This window comes from Sebastes fasciatus, chromosome 21, assembly GCF_043250625.1.
Source record: "Sebastes fasciatus isolate fSebFas1 chromosome 21, fSebFas1.pri, whole genome shotgun sequence".
In the NCBI taxonomy this organism is placed as follows: domain Eukaryota; kingdom Metazoa; phylum Chordata; class Actinopteri; order Perciformes; family Sebastidae; genus Sebastes; species Sebastes fasciatus.
This window is the reverse complement of record NC_133815.1, coordinates 6,664,186-6,684,466: the sequence shown is the minus strand read 5'-3', so window position 1 is coordinate 6,684,466 and position 20,281 is coordinate 6,664,186. Positions and strand designations below refer to the sequence as shown.

Below are 20,281 nucleotides of genomic sequence, written 5' to 3'. Positions count from 1 at the left end.
GGACAGATTTTAAAAAATCGCTCTACTAGAAGTACTGCGGAGACGCTGCTATAATAGGTCACCCGTTATGCTTGGCTCAGCTCCAGAGGAATCTGTATTTTGGCAGGATGATGAGTGAAAAGGTGAAGAACCAGATGGATACACTGTTTGTCCTTTCAATATGAAGGACCTTCTCTAATCGCTGAAAAGGACGGTACCTGCATACACCTGGATTTGTTGTTGAAGCCTCAAGAAAGCCTCAAGCGCTCTACACTCCAACATGCACAATTTAGGCTCCTCACTACTCACTACTGGTCTGTGCACACCAAGTCTGTCTTTTTAAATCTGTCATCCGATAAAAACATCACGCACAGAAACCTTGCACACTGAGTCGGATGCGTTTTATCATTCTATTCATTGCAAAAATTTGCAATACGAGATAAAACTGGAGTAATTACATGGATGCAATTGATAGCACTAGTCCCAAGCAGGGCTAATGATTGAATGACACCATCCCCGATTCCAAGCTGTTCTACAATCACCTGCCACAATCTATCTTTAAATCCTGAAGGGCTTTGTGCTGGGAGATGAAGTGAATGTTTATCAAATGCCATTTTGGATGATGACATTTGCACGGACGGTGGCTCTGAGTGGTCAAACAACCCTCTTTTGCTTTTTGACGGATGTGCAAAAACGCAGAAAATCAAACCTGTTCCGAAAACTTTAATGACGAACGAAAGTGTTTCGAGACGGTGTGTAAACATGATTGACACAACGTGAGGTCATATTTATTTTTAAAGTGCATCGGACGAAATATACGGATACAGATGTGCAAAGGCCTTAACTTGTTTAGATCAGGGTGTATTATGTTTTTCAGCGTTTTTTGGTAAATTGTTTTATTGTTGCACTGAAAACTGTGGTTATAAGAAAATCCAAAATGTTCTTTGCATTTCTGTTGTTTACTACCTTCATCTTGTGTTAATATACCCATAAACAATATAACATGAACTTATTTCCAATACATCTAAAGTGGACTTTAATAGAAAATGTCTGAAAACATCATATTCTAGTGAGCATCCCTTACAAAGAGCAAGAGATGTGAGTATGTTCACTGTTTTGCACCTCCAGTATGTTCAACAATCATACTGGGAGAAATTCATCATAGAAGCGACAGAGATACCAATTTCACCTCCAACAGCGGCATCAATAGACCACAATACAACACAGCCACTCTATTAAAGCTACCTAAGAGAGAACAATCTTCTCTTGGAAGCACAGGGATGCCTCTTTACACTTTGAGATGGACTGTTCGTATCTGAGGCTGGGATTTCTTCTTTTAAATTACATTCGCTTCCAACATTCGTCCATTTAAAGTTATATTCCATAAGATTTTCATGAAATAAAATCCAGTTTTTTAATACTATTTATGGTCAGCATTTTTCAGCAAAAGCCATTCAATGCATTTACATTCTGTAATTACCTTTTTATATAGTCCGCCATTCCCACACTGGATTAAAATTGTCCATCTGCTTTATGCGTGACAGAAGGATGTAGCATGTCAACCAACGCTCCAGATTTTAATTTCATCTCATATCAGCCTCTCTGTTTACTTTTCACTGTGTGCAGCATGAAGTCAGATAATGGTTGTAATGTTATTGACTCACATCTCTATTAAAACAACGGCTGCACTGTAGACACATAAACCAGCTCTCACTGTTTTATTTTTGCATTCTGGAGAATAATAAGTTTGTGCTTTAATATTTTGCGGATAAGTCCCTTTAGCATGTTTAATACCCAATGTGTGCCAAAAATGCAGCTGAATCATTCAGTGTGGATGCAAACGGAGGATAGTTTAGTAACATGCTGCTGGTGACGCAGGCTTGGTGAGACCTAGACTACAGGTTTGAGTTTGTCAGTTGTTTATCTCATGATTCTTTAATTCATCCCCTCTCAGACCACTTAAACCCAAAAGGTAAATCCATTCTCTCCTCATGGCCTTTATAAGTGCAGCGAGAGAGACGCAGATATTTTGGCTGCTGGGAACATAAAGCTCGGTCCATCGTGACAAACCTCTATCTCAGTCTCAGTGCTGACGGTGCAACACGGGGGGGACTAAGTGCTCTTGTTTCCTTTTCCCTTGAATACCGTCGCCCAGTGGATTACTGTTTCATATATCATTTATTATCCCCTGCATCTCTTTATTGCTTTCATTGTAGCAGTTTGTTGGTATCTGTCAGGAAGGTTGTATGCTTCAGAAACCGAGCGGTGATCATTCGATTTGCCAGACGATCTTCCTCAGGCAAATTGCAGGTTATCATGAGGGAAAATTGTCGGTATTGGCAAATGATTACGTTGGAAATATAAAAGCACCCTGCAGGGCTGGCGTTCTGTGCAGCATAGTGTTCCCTGCCCTTTAACATTGTCCTGCGCTTCTCTCTCATGTGCAAAAATATACGCTCCGTCAATTAAAACACATTGCAGTCAGCCAGCATGCAATCTAAACTGAGCCGTTCCTCTGGGGCAGAAATTACAGAGGTGTGACTCCATCTTCTCTTCAGAGGGATGAGCGTGAATGGCATGAAGACAAACAATGGGAGCGAGAGCGGGGAGACCTGCCTTGGCAGCGCGGAGCCTAAACACCATTGATTGCTGTGAGTCGCTCTGAGTGGTTTTGATAACATTTCAATAAATATTGAAATGAGCACGACTCTCTGAGGGCACTCTAGCGCAGCTGGATTGACAACAGTCTTGAGAGGAGTTTCTGTGTAGCAGCAGTGGGTGTGCTTGTGATGGAACAAAATGTCTTTTGGCACGAAAGACTCACTGCGGGTCACATGAAAAACGCAAACGGAACGGTTACTGCTCATGCTAAAGTGCACATAGCAATGCTTCGATGCGATAATGTTCAGAAAGTCACTAATCGAGCTCGAATCCAGAGCTTTCAGGCCAACTTTACTTCACTTTCGATCGTTTCCTGTCAACAGGCCGCAGCCGGGATGCTTATCTCCTGCGTCGCAGTGTGCACACAGCTCTGCACATTCAGCTGCCTCTGCACCCCTTAGGTCATTTCCAGCCACTGAACCGTGAACCTCTTCAAGCACTGCATGGTTAAATAAACCACACACACAGTTATTTCTAACCCACGGAGCTGCGGTGTAGCCTCGGACACTTTGTTGTACATGTGTCTGCGCATCACTTCCATTCACTCGGCGGTGTGAGTGTGATTTGCAGCTTGGCTCGCATCCATGTCCGTGCTCTGCTTTAGCGCTGATCAAATAGCCTCACTAATGGCTCGGGATGATGACAGTGGATGAAATTTCTTTCACCGCTGTCCCGAGACAACTTTCTTTTCCGACAACAATTACTTGTAGCCGGCACCAAACAACCTTCATGGTCAAACGTGGATTTGTTCAAATGGTTTAGATAAAAGGTGTAGGAAAGGTTCTTGCGGTAAAACTGCCCATTCTTCTATGTGGCAGGTTACATTTAGTTTCTGTCTGTCAGCTTGATTTGCATTGAGCTTTGCTATTTTGGCTGCGGGGCTGTCGGACATGTGGGGCCGTAGGATACCAGGGAGACATGGGTAAAGCAGTGAATGATTGATGATAGTGGAAAGCCAAGCTTTGACAACAAACGAGAAGTAAAAGGCAACAATGAATCCAAGATTACAGGTTTAGACCGGCAGGGATTGGGGATCTCTGATCTTGAATTGTTGAGCCAAGTCTATACTTTATGACAAGAGAAACCAAAAATGCTGGTTGTTTATTGATTTTTAAGTCAACAGCTGAAAGAGTGCCCTCAATTGTACCAAAATTGCTGTTTTATCCTTTGCCCAGGTTTCTCTTTTATCTCCAGATTGCGCTGCTCTTCCCTGCCTAAATATTGTAATTAGAAGTCTAATAAAACCATGACACAAAATTGCTCCTCTGTAACATGGTCTCTCAGGAGTGGAGTGCCTCTGGCAAAAACATCACAACAAGCAATTTCTAGAAATGTTTTCCCCCAAAAATGATGTGTGCGAGTGGTGAAAAGTGGTCTATTTGGCGCAGGCTTTACCTTGAACAGAGGCTCCATCACTTAGCTTCTAGTCTCTATGACAGCTTTTACAATATTTAATACTTTTTTTTAAAAAGTTCAGCCTTGTATTTTCACATTGCTCACTTTTGTTTGGTTAGTAAGGCCTGATGTGTTACTGGCACCCGCTGAGCTAGATCCCAGGTCTTTGTTCTGATAAATGGCAGTTGCATTGTAGTTAAAGTCACTCATCCATCTAAATTCAATGTGTGTTTTTGAACTGGTTTGATTAGTAGTTTTTGCCTTCAGATTCAGATTCATGGCACAGTTCTGACTCTGAAAGGAAAACTAACATCTCTGCTCCAGCAAATGACACCTGTTTGAATTAACAGTACTACTATATGTGAGTTTAAATCATAGATTGTATATAAGAAGTGGACGTAGTCACCGTGACCTCCCCCATTGGTTTGTGGACTGCTGTTTTTGAAGCCTCGAGTTTGGCATTTTGGCCATCGCCACCGTATGTTTTGGCCGTTGCCATCTTGGTTATTTGCAACCAGAAGTGACACGAGAGGGTGGAGCTAAGTACAACCGCTGAATAAGACATCTTTAGGTGACCAAAAAGGTTATAATTAACTTTCATGAACTGAAAACACACTGTGAAAGGGTTAAAGTTGTAAGTCGAAAACATGGACAACTCCTAGACCGGACAACGCCGTGGTAGTGACCTGTCAATCACAAGGTAGCCACGCCCTAAAGCATCCCCTGCTTTATGGTCTATTTGACTCTAAATGGGACCATAATTTACTATATGAACATCATGCTATATTGAAGAAGACTTGAAGCTAGCGATTGAGACCATAAACTCATGTTTACAATGTTTACTGAGGTAATAAATCAAGTGAGAAGTAGCCTCATTTTCTCATAGACTTCTATACAATCTGACTTCTTTTTGCAACCAGAGGAGTCGCCCCCTGCTGGCTGTTAGAAAGAATGCAAGTTTAAGGCACTTCTGCATTGGCTTCACTTTTCAAACACAGAGGTTGCCCACTGTTTTAAATGATAATTTGCTTTTAAAGGATGGAATAAATCTTCACATGAATCCCATATTCAGAGATTTTTAATGACATTGGACGATCCTGTTCCTGCTTTGATCAGTTAACGAGGGAAGTAGTGCCCTTATTCTGTAACTGGACCTCTTTCTGTGTGTTACATTCAAGCAGGAGAGAGACTCTTAACAAAGCCATTGCAGGGGAATCTGTTAATATTTCAAAAGCCACCCTCTGTGCTTTGTTCTCCTATTATTTCCCCTGTTGCTAATTGTCAACAAATGCAGTCATGTGTATTAATTTCAGTGGATGAAACTGTGATTTTGAAGTCTATTTTTTTCTCCTCAAACAATAAAAACAAAATCACCACATCCTATGATCAGACTATTGTATCAAAGGAAGTCTTTTCCGAATCTTAATAACTGGTGAAATGAATCTATAATTATACCATTTAAATAAACGTCTTTTGATATTTGTAATAAATAACAAATTAATCCCATGTTAATTCAATGACATCTTTGTGTTTTGATTGGGCACTACACATTTGAACAAAGGAATAAACAAGTATGTCATTTCTGTTGATCATGTGACCATATGTTCACTCCTCAGTTGATATCATTTGCCATTATGGTCACTATATGAGCATAAATTCAAAACAATATTGGTGTTACAGATGTGAGGAAATATAGCGCATTAAATATCAAATACATAATTTTAAGAAATAGTTCAAGGTTTCTGAAGATTTATGGTAAATACGTAGCCAGAGCCTGCAGCTGGTTAATTTAGCTTAGCATTAAGACTTGAAACAGTTGGCCTTGGATCTGTCTTAATTTAACTAAATCTGCCCACCAGCACCTTTAAAGCTCACTAATTAACACGTTATTTCTTGTTTATTTAATCCATATAAAAACCAAAGTGTAAAAAACATAAAGTCTGACTTGCTAGAGTCTCTACTGGTTGCCTGGCAACCTCAAGGTGATGAAAAGACTCCAGGAAGTCACTGCACCTGTCCAAGAACATAACATAACATTACACTTTGGTTTTTGTTAAACCATTCCTTTCAAGTGCATGTTTATTTGAATATGAGTTAATTACACTAGACAGGAGGCCTCGTGAAGTTTTAGTTTACATGTGAAGTTGCTGGCTTCGCTTTAGTCACATACAGTAAATAACTGGAGACCATCTGTTCTACAGTGTTCTCTCTCGGCTGTAGACATCTCATTTTAAAGAAGTCTGAGGCTGATGTGTTCATTGAGGAAAGCTATGGCAGTAGATCAGTCACAGTCACTCTGTAGCAACATTTGGTGGCTTGACCCTTCCCTGACTCTGCTTAACGTCGGAACAATATAGAGAGATGGGCCATAAGAGTCACCGCAATCACACCTTACTGACAACAACGGGCCATAACTTCACCGAATGACCAGCCATTTGGACCAATAGGGAAAAGCCACCTCGCTGCAGTATTTCACCTTGCAAGTGGATGTTGCTGCCAGCGCAGAGCAGCACAGATTGCTGCTGCGATGAACGGAGCGTGACCCAAAGCTTGACTGGGCTGGACGACATTGGAAATATTCCAGATAATGGAATATTTTGACAGGGATAATGGGATTATGAGGGCAAACACAGCCTGGCGGGGTAGGATAAACATTAATTGTAAAACTCGGAGGTCTGGTATTACAGGTTAATCTGCCAAAGAGTGAAGTCCAAGTTCGATTGAAGGAAAGAGCTTTAGAAATCTTTTTTTTTTTGCCCCCTCCCAAGTCCTTGTAATGCACTGAGGCAGCACACGTAAACAAATTGAACAAGACGCATTACAGTGCATCGGAGCACAGCAAAGGACATAACACTCGCTCTACAGCCTTGCACTTGCCTAATGGCTGTCATGTCATCTTTCCCTTCTTATAGTGTGTGTGTATTTTTTCCCTTTTTTTTTTTAGTCGTGAGAAAGGCTCCATCACACCGAACCATTCACTCGGATGGCCTTGGCACACTCCCTAGGTACTAGGATTCCTGTGCACTCACCAAGGGCCCCTGCTTGCCGCATATCCACTAAGCTTGTGGAAAATTACAAACACACACAAGGTCACAGTGGAGCCGAGCCAACCTCCCACAGAGCCCATCTGATCCAGCCTGAAACGCAGCAATTACCACCCTCTGCGTGCCTCCGTGTGGGGCTGCAGCTATTTCATTATTTATTTGAACAAATAGGATTACGGTTTGCTCTGCGGTGGATTGATTGTGACGAGGGATGAGAGGCTCCAGAGAGCCGGGTGCTGCGGCCCGGGCTCGCTGAGCCACTCTGCTGTGTCAAGCGCAACGGTTGATCTCCCGTCTTGGTCTCGGCGACTCCGCCACTTTTCCTGGACAGTGGAGCGTCGCTATGTTGACATATGCCATCTGCTCCGCCGCATCCCCCGCACCGATTGATGGGGAAACGTGTTTGGCTGGTTTGCGTATCCCACTTCTGGGAATATATACATTTATGAGACCATAAAAAGCACCTATCTGTCATGTCCTGTGAGGCATAGCGCTCACATTTGACAGCGGTTTTGACAGCACATCCACAGCCTCCGTAATGAAAGGCTTTTTTGGGTGCTCTCAAAAAGATTGTCACTCACAACATGGGTGGTTTTGATTTAGTTTCGAATGAATTTGCATCTAAATAATGAGGGAACAAAGTGACACCATGGAAGTTTCAAATCACTTCCAAATGAATTGCTTTGGAAGTGCTATTAAGTTAAATGAAAGTGCTGTGATTGAAAGGGAAATATGAACAGCTCTAAAATGTAGATTAGTTGGCTTCAGCACTCGACAGATTATTGGCAGAATACTGATGCCTGACGAATAGTAAACGGACCTTCTTCAGATCATTATGGTTTTATATGTTATGATGCTCACATCAATGCAAGGTTAGACTGTGCACAGTCTCACAGTAGTTGAAATCAATAGAGTAAGGTTAAGAGAGCACCCTGCAGAATAAATAAGATAAAATAGCATTCCTAATGTTTTGGGAAACATTACCATCAGCGATCATTTTCATTCAGTGCATGCTGTGTGGTCTGGTAGCTAATAGCTCATCCCAGATGGAATCTGACCTGGCAGCTCCCCCCCAAAAATACCCTCCTTTGAAGTGATGAAGCTCCAGGTCTCTGCGGTAGACTTATCTGCTTCTAGAGATTGATCGAAAGTAATTTTTTGCCCCAAGAAAACCAGGGAGGAATGTGATAGATAGCTCAGCCCCTCTATCTCCCTGATGGCGATATTAGTCCTGATTAAGATAAATGGGCCTTCTCTGCCTAACCATGCAAATGCTTACTGCTGGTGCCATTTATCCAAAGATGTGAAATTGCGGAAACAAGAAAAGCACGTTTTCTTCAACTGGCTAGAAGTCGTTCTTGCCGAGATAAATCACACCGCCTTCAGACAAATGCCATCGTATCAGAACTACCCAGGTATTCTTAATGTATGAGCGGCCATGTCCGTGTGACATACCATTCGGTAATGGGGGGATTTCAGGCAGAACAGGAAAGTGCTTTTATCCTCGTCTATATGAGTCACTCAGATATACTGTGAAGAGAGCGTTTATGGGGCTCTCCCTGCAGGCCTCCCTAAGCTGCTCTAATTGATGTTGATTAATCAAATCAGCTGTAGAGAGGGCAGAGGGACAACCTTATCAAGCAGGAGGTGTGACCTCTATGCTATAGAGCAGCCTAATGAATAAACAAAGACAGCAGATATGCTGGAGTAAGCATGCTATAAATGCTAAGTGAATTGAACTGCAAAACACAACAAAAAGTGTTAATTGATGTTAAATGGAATCGATACATACAGCAACGCAGATTACTCTCACTTTGCACAAGATTTTAACACCATATTGATATTGCTAATTACACTGCAGAGTCTTTGATTATTTTTTTTAGCAGTGAGGCTGTATACAGGAAAACAATGTTGGTCAGTTGCTCCACCACTTTGGTCCAGATTGAAATATCTCAACAACTATTAGATGGATTGGCACAACATTTGGTACAGACATTCATGGTCCCCAGACGATGAATCTCACTGACTTTGGTGATCCAGTGACTTAATTTCCCTAGCGCCACCGTGAGGCTGACATTTGTGGTTTTGAGTGAAATGTTAAGGGATGGATTACAATGAAATTTGGTACAAACATTCATGTTCCCCTCATGATGAATTGTAATCACTTTGGTGATTTTCAGCTAGATCCATCATCAGGAAAATTTTTAATTTGTCCAATACTTTGTTTTATGACCGAAAACCTGCAAAACTAATGACATTTCCATCAGCCTCAGCTGTACTTTGTGTCTAGTGCTAATTATACACTGTATATAAAAAGTGGACATAGTCACCGTGACGTCACCCATTGGTTTGTGGACTGCCTTTTGAAGCCTCTAGTTTGGCATTTTGGTCCTTGCCGTCTTGGTTTTTGGCCGTCGCCATCCTGTGGCATTCATTTGCCACCAGTAGGGACACGAGAGGGTGGCGCTAAGATACTGAATAAGACATTTTTAGGCGACCAAAAAGGTTATAATTAACTTTCACGAACTGAAAACAATCTGTGAAAGGGTTAACGTAAGACGAAAATGCGGACAACTCTAAATGGGACCGTAATTTACTAAATGAACATCATGCTGTATTGAAGAAGACTTGAAACTAGCGATGAGACCATAAACTCATGTTTACAATGTTTACCGCCTGGTGCTAATCAGCAAATGTTAGCATCCTAGCCGACTAAACTATATGGTAAACATTATACCTGCTAAACATCAGCATGTATCATTTTGAGCATGTTAGCATGCTAACATTTGGCTAACAATATGGGGTCAATGCCACATCAAGCCTCCAAACACTTCCATTTCCAGTCACTGAGCAGCTAATCCTCACTGAAAGGTGAAATCCTCCCGTCTCAAACCTGTCAACCTCCCATCTCCTAACTGTCAATCTTTCAGCGACTTAGAAATACAACCTTGGTTATCATTTTAAAACCTTTACACTTAGGTTTATTCTGTGGACTCTAAAATAGTTTAATTAACCAGAAAGTGACAGAAGTGCTTAACGTAGAGGGCTATGTAATGTTTCAGTTGAGGTCAAAGCATGAAAAGGGTGTCGTTAGTCTGTGAAATTTCCATATGTCAAAATGCAACGATGCAAACATTTTTAATTGACTGCAATGCTTGTAGTTTCCTTGTCAATGCAATTTATTTTATGTAAAATCTTGGAAAACACGTTAAGGGAGAACCCTCATTTTCAATTAAGCATACATTAAATGCAGACCCAATTAAAATCAACTAGCAATAAACGTAAAATACATGGCTATATCAATTAAAGCAATTCAAATTGAAAGCCATGACAGTTACGATCAATTATATCAGCAATTAAAACTTGGAGTTGTCTCAGTGGTATTAACAAGGTCAACTTTAAGTTTATCAGAGCGCTGTCTTTGCATATCACAGCCGCACCAAGCAGATTCAAATTTTGGCATATATAGATTTCATAGTTGCACTTGTTGCTGCAACTAATGATTATTTTCATTGTCGATTGATCTGTTGATATTTTTTCCATTAATCGATTAGTTGTTTGGTCTATAAAATGTCTTGTTTTGTCCACAACGCAAAGATATTCAGTTTACTGTCATAGAGGAGTAAATAAGCCAGAAAATATTCACATTTAAATAGCTGGAATCAGAGAATTATTATTTATTTTTTTTCAAAAAAAATACTAAAAACGATTAATCGATTATCAAAATATTGTTTTTAATATCAGGAAGTGCCATGGTAATTTTGTTGTTTTGTTGTCTTACACAGTAGTATAATGACAATAAAGTTTCTTATCTTTCTATGTTTCATTTGCAATTTATATCTTCACAAACCTAGATAAGCCCTTTCGGTCATTTTTATGTCTGCAGGATAGTTCTACTTTACTGTGCAAGATCTGCAGTGCCGTAGACAGGAGTTTTTAAATTCATTTTAATTATTCGATTTTTTCACATTTTATTTATTCAGTTAACTGTTCAATTATATTTCCTGCAAGCTTCCTCCTGAAATAAACAAGTGCTTATAAACCCAACCTAACTAACTAAACTACATTCATCAGAGCTATCAGAACTGTCACTATTTTATTTAAAATTAATACCAGAATACATTTCTTTCCTGGTACTTTCTAAGAAATTGTAAGGACATTACAGACCTGTTAATAAAGTCTTATAGCTTTTTTTTTATTAAGGTCTAAATGCTTTTCCCCCTCCGCCCTGAGGAATTAGATTATGGTGGAGAAATAGTGAATTATTTATTTATTTGCACAAATATTAGTCAAATTTTAATCTAACACGTCTGCAAATACTGGAATCAGCCTTACAGAGTTTATATTTTTAACTGTACGATGTAAAATCCCACAAGGTTGCTAAACCCCCTTCATTTCCCTGGACATGACCTCAGTATCCTCGGTGGTAGCTGTGCTCCTGATGATATGGAAATGTTCATAGCAATGTCCCAACCTGATGCCGGCATATATTTTAAATTTTTTTTCCCAACTTTCCCCGTCCCCACTGTGGTCTGTGGAGCTCAATCATTGGAGCACTTTGACACACGATACTATGTTACCCTGCAGAGTGGTGCAGAATTGAAGCTGCCAATCAAGAGGCAGGAGCCTGAAGCTAATCAATCCAAGCAGACCATGATGTGATTTTTTCCTTGTCAAGGGTTGAGCAGCCTGACAGCCTGTTGGATGGTTGGATTCACTCACCTCCTGCAGTCTCCGTAAATCACAGAGCTATTATAACACATGTAAATGTCTCCTGCACGCTCTGTTTAAAAGGCTGTCGCGCCGCTGCTGCCAAATTTACATAAAATGATAAGTAAATGATAAGCATGGGCTGTTATTAACCTAACAACAACGCTGCCTGTTTGCATGGGACCAGGGACTGATTGTTTGGTGGGAAAATCACATTGTGCTCAGCAGTGTTACTTGCTCTTTACTTTGATTATAATGAGGGTCTCCAGATGTGTCATTCTGGCTGGTATATGATGGCAATTTTTGACATTTTGGGAAATATGCTTATTACTAGCCGTGACAGTGACGCCTGTAATGTTTTCATCTTGTGAGTCTGTGGACACATTTTTGTGACCGCAATAGCATTGCAATCTCGCAAAATGCAATCATGAAACTTTACAGTACGTGTAGCTGAGATCAAAATGAAAACCAGAAAACAAAATGAAACCTTTTTTGGAAACTTTCTTCTGTTATATCACGAAAATAGTTCACCGAAATGTGTTTCTGAAACATTTCATGCGAGAAATAAGCCATTCAGTCGCTAAATCTGTCTTTATTTTGGTTCAACAAAAATTAGTTCAAAAGTTTCAAAGGAGATTCTAGAGGCGGTGAGTCACGTCGGACACGTCGGATTTGCATAAAGCAGTCTAGACCTTAAATTAATGCAAATGAGGAGCGGTCAACGTGACGCCTTGTCTCTGAAATCGCGCCGCCACGCTACCAGAATGCATTGCACGGCTGATTACATAGACAATTAATGGGAAGCGTGGAAAGGACGGAGGCTGTGGACATGTACCATAACTCCTCACCGTGCTGCAGTGATGTAGAAGCATACTTCAGGGTGGGTCAGTATGCTGTGACATCACTGGTGGTCGTGGTTACAGGTGCTACGTTACTCTTTAATCTATTTATTCGTAAGAGGCAATGGAGTCGACTCTCTTCACCACTTACAAACACAACAAATCAGAAATGTCACTTTTCACTCCATTTTATTTCTCATGGGAGTAAATATTGTACTGAATCTCATTTTTCTGTGTCAACAAGACACAAGTTGTCGTCCCAATGAAGAGCTCAGAGATAATAGTCAGGATTTGCACAAGAACTTTTCAGTAATCAGACCTGATGCAAATTGAGCATTTGTGCATTTGTCTGAGTCTGAAAATGTGTTTGAGGCAGCATTTTTTCAGCTCATGCCATCATAAATATGGAAGGCCTAGATTATCTCCCCAAATTATTACATAAATTGTAATTAGCATCGGTCATGCTGCCAGAGAAGAGCGGATCCAAACCATTGGCAGGAAAAGCTCCTGAAAGCATTGGCAATACAAATCAATGGTTGACACATTTATTTACATTTATTTCAAATGCTTTATTTGATCAATGCACAGTTTTGCCAACCAGGCAGTTAGTTTGATGTTTAGCCTTAAACAGGTAGACAGAAACTTGTCGTTGCCATGATGCAATTAAATTGATTTAATGGCATTTTGCAACTGAATGAAGACCTGCCCTTAAAAGTCATACCGCACCGTCAAAAGGATGCTCTTTGTGAGGGAAAAGTTTGCGTGTTTTTTGGAAGAAGCTTCAGAATTAATTAAAAATCACATCAGGAGATGTCAAGGGATTTACTTCAAGGCTCAGGAAGGCAGCCCTTTTTCTGGTGAGGCATCCTTCAGTGAGGACAAGCCTGTGTTCATAATTTCATTTTTCATCAAAGTGTGTTTTAATCTCAACATTCTCAGTACGCTGCAGACGCATCTTAACAGGGAATCCACTTTCCTTATCATTTATTTGATTCCCTACCGTTCTTGCCTAAGCAATTTTTAAACTTTAAAAATTATAGATTTCCTCTGATAAATTGCAAGACAGGACTGCTTACTGTGCATAATTATATTTCAAATGTTTATAATTTCTATGATTTGGCTGTTGAAGCGACTCCCATCGACAGAATCCAATCCATTTAAAGTGTGTTAGGAGTATTACTTGAAGAGGTAAATGCAGTATTCTTGAGAAAACATCCTGTTGGCTTTGGGTCAAACTTGCAACCTAAACAAAGGGAGGGAAAACGTGATCTCAGCCTCACCAGAGAATTATGCAGGGAACATTCGACTACCGGTCACTCCTAATACCGTCTCCCTTTGAAGTGAAAATGTCTGTGGCCTGCAGAGCTGCTTCTCCAGGACAGGCCTCCAAGCACCATTCTGTGTCTGCCAGGCAGGAAATTATGGCAGTCTGACAATAAGGACATGCTGAAAACCTCAGAGGACAGATGGAAATGAAAACAGGTCGATGGTGTATGTATTTTCTCTTACCAACTAGAGTGAGTCAGAAGTGGTGATATAAAATGTTATTATATCACAACAAGGCTAAAGCTGAATAGTTTCAGAAATCCCTCCTCCCACAACTTTGCGACCATTTCTATAACTTTCTGAAACCAACGATCCGACATGCGTGGAGGTGAGAAAGTAAGATGGGTTTGAACTAAGGCTGTCAATCGATTGAAATATTTAATCGGGATTAATCGCATGATTGTTCATAGTTAATCGCAAATGAATCAGGTTAATCACGTTAGTGCTTCATTTTAGCTAACCTTAGCTAGCCTTACCCCGCTGTCATATTACTAATATGCAAGTTAGCTACTTGCCAACTTAAAGGGACTGTTTGTAACTTTTTACACGTATAAATCTACCGGGTCGGGATCCCATGCGCGCCCGCATATGCGCACACCGCGCGCGTTCTTGCTGTCTCGCTCGACTTCTAGACGTGCATGCGCGCACACTACACACTGCAGGAGAGTTAGTAGCTCTGAGAATATCTAGTGAATGTAGAGTGGACGTTTGTGCAGAAATAAATGCTGCAGCTCCTCCAGACCAACAGAGGTTCTCCGTGTCTTGTGAAGTGACGGGGCTCCGCAGCGAGTTACTTTATCGGCTCTGACCGGGTGCCGATGTCTCCCTGCGGGCGCAGTTGGGAGACGATAATGTTTCTCTTCCTGCTTCAGCCCCGGCACCGACCCGCTTTTCCTGCTTCAGCCCCGGAGGCTGAAACAGGAAAAGCCAACACTAGGATCAGCAGTGATTCATGGAGAGACCTCCGTCTGGTCAGCTAACATTACTGCCAAGCAGGTGAAATATAGAGTGATATTGTGGTTTTAGCTGACGTGTGTCGCCTCACTGTTTTGAGCGATGCTCGTTCATGTCTATTTAGAGCGAGCAAGCGCGAGCCCGACGCTGACTTTCGTTGACTTAATGGCCACAGGTGTCGCTGTTAACAAGCATTTCTGAAAGTTACAAATAGTCCCTTTAACTTAGCTAATGTCAAAAAGCAACACGCCGTGTGCTGGTGGTTTCTCTTTCAACATGTGGATGTAACCTTCAATCCAGTTGCTGTATCCCTTTGTTTGGATAATTTTTAGTATCTTTACAGATTTATCTGTCCACATTTGATTGTTTCAACACTTAGCTGGGATTCACAAGTCAAATGTTTGAACCACTTCACCATAGCCACAGTATATAGCTGTCTGACTGTCTGGCTAGTATCCAGAGATCCTTCCCAGAGCGTCAAGTAGAGCAGCCAACCTGCATCACCATCCATCGAGCAATACTGCTAGCGTGGCTACAAAGAAGGAAGTGGATGCAGGAACCATAGTATGTAGAGATAGTTTCCTATAGACAATAACACTAAATAGTAAGATACAAAAAACAACATTTAGAGGAGAATTTTTCTGAGGGGAAGATTATTTGCAAACCGATGAATTTACCCTGAAAGGCCACATTCAGAATTTCTTGGCTATTACAAGAACACAGGAAATCAATGAGACATTTTGCTGTGAACTGCAGATGAACTTGCAGTTGCGCTTGTTTATGGATTTTAATTAGGGCCAAATAGTCTCATGAATTTATGTAAAGCCCTGGTACACCAGTCCGTGCACATCACAGACGGGGATGGGGGAATAGGGCTAGTGGCGCAGGATGTGGAAGAGGTCTGTGCTCTCCTGCCAAAACATTGCATGATGTGAAGTAGGCACAGTTATCTCTGCTCTGCTTCTCATCTTTTAGTCCCTTTTCAGACACACTGCAGTTTCCCACTGGATGCTGCCGTGAGTGACACTTGAAACTCTTCTCCAATTCCCTTGCTTCACGGCAACATGTCAGCCGCAGAAGCTGATGATGTGTGGAACCCAAACTATGAGAAGCAAGTTTACCCATTTGAATAATGTGCACCTAGGAGAACACAGATTCTCTCCCAGACTCTTTGATGTGTTTGCTGTGAAAAGATGACTCCTGACAGTGTCAGATTAAACCCCAGACACTCTGAAAGTTGCAAGAACGAGTGGGGGGAAAAAACCCTAACAGCGAGTTGTAATCTCGCGGTGCAAAGAGCTAAACCTCAACACTGGCAGTAAATGGCGTATCAGCCACAGTGGGATGTTTAATTTGGCACCCTGCGAGAAAATCACATGTCACTCTTAGGGATTGGAATTAGTTTTGAGAGCTGTTTATTCGCTTCTGTACAGAGTCAATGTGTCGTGTTACACAAACCAATATCTGCATAGCTGTATCAGCAAATGGGGAAACAGGACAAAATCAATCCTAGCAGAGGAGGCACTGTATTGTGACCGCAGTGCTGTCAGGGACTATTGTGAGCTTCAATTGGCTGCATGTTTGGTTCACGCTGTTTTTTAAATAGATTTTTACAATCGTCATGTCTTTTCCTGTAACCTCTCATAAAAGCGTGCCTTTTTTAAAATTCAAATGGCCCTTTTGGGACGCTGAAATTAGCATCCTGAAATATTCATGACATGTTTCAGAACTTGTATCGTACACCTCCGAGGAATTGAACAGGTACCGTATCAACACTGCCTGTATTCGTACATTTTTCATGGGCACTGTGCTGCAGAACTCAGATCAGTGAACCGTCAACGTTAAACACAGGTCAGATACTTACAGTTTGTCCCTTCGAACTGATTCATTATCAAAATACATCATCAAGTACTACTGCTCGGTGTCCTAAAGTTGATGATTTAAGGCTAATTCTGCAACGCTGGTATCATTTTCATCTTGTGAGTCTGTTGACAGGTTCTTGTGACCATGATAGTATCGCTACCATGCATGATGCAGTCACATAACTTTACAGATGTATAGTTGAGATGAAAATTGAGATTGTGTTTGAAGATGGGTGTCGTCTGAGCAATGACGCCAGAAGTAGGAGGGTAGGAAGTGAGGAAGGGGCTCGATTTGGCGTTGCAGCTGGTGTGATCCCATCACAAGATGGTCTCTAGTTCCTATTTATTTTCAATTTATTTCTGTTTGTTCAGGAAAACATAAATGTGTGACCACCTCCTCCCAATTGTACACACAACTCAGTTGTCTGATTTAGCATGTTGCTATTAATGTTCGCCAAAGAAGCTCAGAATCAGGTCTCGGCTGTTGGTGTTGTCTGCTTTAGGTATCTATACCTAAATAGGTCATGTTTAGCTTAGCAGATAAGGTAATAGCTCACATTTCAGGTAACTGTTTCTACTTTTCATTGTACACTGTTCTATATACACTTACTATATACTGTAGGTAACTAAATAGCATGATAACATTAAAGCAAATACAACTACTAACACAAGTAGAATATTCAGTGTATCAAATTAAAACGATCATCAAGGTCAGTCATTGTTCTTCTGGTAAAGTAATGGTATCTGTTCCCAATGCAGGCAGCAGAGAGAGACCGGGAGAGCGAGAGGCATGCAGGGACCAGACAGGGACATGCTCCAGAGATCCAGATGATCAGGTGAGAAATTGGAACATGAACTATAATGCGGAGCAGATTTAGTAGAGCACATAGACAGTAAGTGTGAGTATCTAGTTAAAGAGGTGTAGCTTAGTAGGGCACTACACATCTTGTGTATGAATGACTGAGATTACATGGACTCCGCGCGGACAACACCAATTTTTTCATTAAACCTTTAACAGCTGACAACAAGCAAAAATGAGCGAAGCGTCTTGTTGACACAAAACCAGGTTGTGTGTATTTGGATCCCCATCATGTCCACACCGTGGTTACACCCTTGGAATACAAGTGTGAGTCAAAAACAACCTCTGGTTTACCGCCTGTATGATCAAACCAGAGGTTGTATTCTTTCAAAACACAGCAATGTCTAGTTGTGACCCATTGTCACAGGATTAATTGTCAGTATGTATTTACCTTTCAAGTGATTTTCCCTTCTCAGACTGTTTAATTAAAAATATATATATATTTAGAAGCGTTAAAGGTTCTCTAAACAATATTCAGAGCATTAATATAGCAACAAGCAACTATTTGCTATGTAAAGATGTAGGGGAGTAATGTCTACCTGAGCAGAGAATGAAGTTGGTCTCCCTCTGTGTGTGTTGTAATACAAGTTTTTATCTGCTTTGTTGACATGCTAGCTCACGGCCGCCACTCTGCACTGCTCTCATACGGCGGTTACAGGTGATAGTCGTGGTGAAAGCCTAGCACCCGACCTCCGGCTCTCCCCCGGGTTAACACTGTTAGCTCTGTCAGCAGTGTTGCCATAGTTTTCGTTGTGAGCACCATTAGCTGCAAGACACTGGCTCAGCCTTCGCCACGTTGAGAGCCGTGCAGAGGCAATAAAAATGCTCCCAACCTCGCATTTAGGCCCTTTAAGGGATAAAACTATTAGCAGCATTTGTGAAAAATGAATGTAAATTTGTGTGACAGAATATTTTATTCTGATTACTTCCTATTCCACTAATCATCTAATGACCTTTTAACCTCTGACTGTCTGAATGTCTGACTGCTTCGGAGATGTCAGCAATAAACTCGGTGAGTACAGTGTTATTATTAATTTAATTTATTTCTACTTTATTCATCCTCACAAGGGCAAACTCATCACCCAGCTCAACAAACACACACACAGCAAGTAGGACAAGACAGAAAGGAAAACACTGTTAATCATTATGCTAAAACAATCCAAGGATATCAGCTTAAAAAACGATATAAAGGTTCAGACAGCAACGCGATATGGAAATAAAAAAACCCAGGATGTGCTGGTACTGACAATCATTTACACGCTTGTCTTGACCCCCTTGACAAAGGTCAACATCATTTCCTGTTTCCTGTTGCTTGCTTTGTAAATCCTTGGCAGTCCATTATGCAAATTTGAAGCAGCATTTGAAAGGATGGAAGAAGAGGTTGTATAATAGGGAGATATTCCAATGACGGATATTCATATACATATGTATTGTCAGTATGCCTTCAACATATCGCAATATCAAAATGTCCCCTAAAATGCGCATTTTGCCCCTCAGAGCCAGCGTAGCAAAAAGGACTTGGAATAATGATTACAGATAGGAAGGATGGCCACTACTTTGAAAATATCCACGTTATAATAAGCTGGATTTATCTTTTTTGTGTTTAGCTGTATTTTCTTTGACTCAGTTACCAGAAACTGCATGTGGTTGTCTCCACTGAGCATGTATCTACACTGAGATATTGCACATTTCTTTTAGTTTTTTCTCTTTCTGTATTAAATCATTGTAGCACTTCTATGTACTACAAGGTCATTTACACAGCTCTAAGGATGAGTAAAAAGAAACTAGAAATAAGACAGACCCATTGTGCTACAGCAGATAAATATGAGATTCAAACACACACGAGTACCTACTCTAGCATTTGCATCCGTCTGATGTTCCCAGCTGCTCCTCAATGTCAGCTGCTGTCTGTTGTTTCCATTGACAGAAGCTATGGAAAAATGCAAAATGTCACAAGACAGAATACGATGCGCGAACAACCAAAGAAATGTGCAAAACGTGGGGGATGACAGAAGTGATGTGCAAACTGAAATGAACGGGGTGAACGATGAAGGGGTGACTTCAGCAAACGGAAACGACAACAGATGTCAGTCCACATTAAGCAGCAGGTATTAAGGACATCAGACAGATGCGAAACGGCACTGAAAAGTAACATTAACGACCCATTTCAAATATAGAACAACTACTGTACAACCGCAAGAAAATGTATAAACAAGAGCAGCACGCTTTAAAACCTCATAACAGTATACATCAATGCTATTCCGGCACAAACAGAACCTTGCAGACATATTTATAATTACAGTAGTAGAAGAAGAAAACATAACATTGAGGGTTTTCGTTGCACTTACTGTAGGTTATTATGCTCTGACGCTAAAGGCTACACACACTCACAGTCTTGGAAAGTGATCACCTTCAGTTGAGATCAGCAGCACAAATACTGTCAATGGGGCACTCAAGAACTGAGAATCGCTAGCAGAGGTGATAGCTTGATGATAAACTAAGCTCACTAGTAAGAAATGTTTTCCCATCTACGCGTATGGACATTATTACTATTATTATGAAAGGCCCTTCAGCGTTGAGTGTTTCCATTTCCAGGCTCATCAGGTAAACTATTTCCTGTTCTCTGGGCGAGTAGACTTAATGGTTTTGAGG

The 20,281-nt window shown here is 41.0% G+C and overlaps 1 protein-coding gene and 1 long non-coding RNA gene across 2 annotated transcripts in view; both read left to right on the top strand.

Annotated features, from left to right (window-relative positions):
* Window positions 1-18,262, top strand: part of LOC141760004 (uncharacterized) — a 91,415-nt gene extending 73,153 nt beyond the window's left edge. The window contains exons 2-3 of the long non-coding RNA XR_012592248.1: window positions 17,530-17,606; window positions 17,789-18,262. This is a non-coding gene — a long non-coding RNA (uncharacterized LOC141760004). The remainder of the gene's footprint in view (window positions 1-17,529; window positions 17,607-17,788) is intronic.
* Window positions 18,263-18,615: 353 nt separating this feature from the next.
* The window catches only part of cdh19 (cadherin 19, type 2), a 142,558-nt gene continuing 140,892 nt past the window's right edge, over window positions 18,616-20,281 (top strand). The window contains exon 1 of the mRNA XM_074621635.1: window positions 18,616-18,641. The gene's annotated coding sequence lies outside the window, so the exon portion shown is untranslated. The remainder of the gene's footprint in view (window positions 18,642-20,281) is intronic.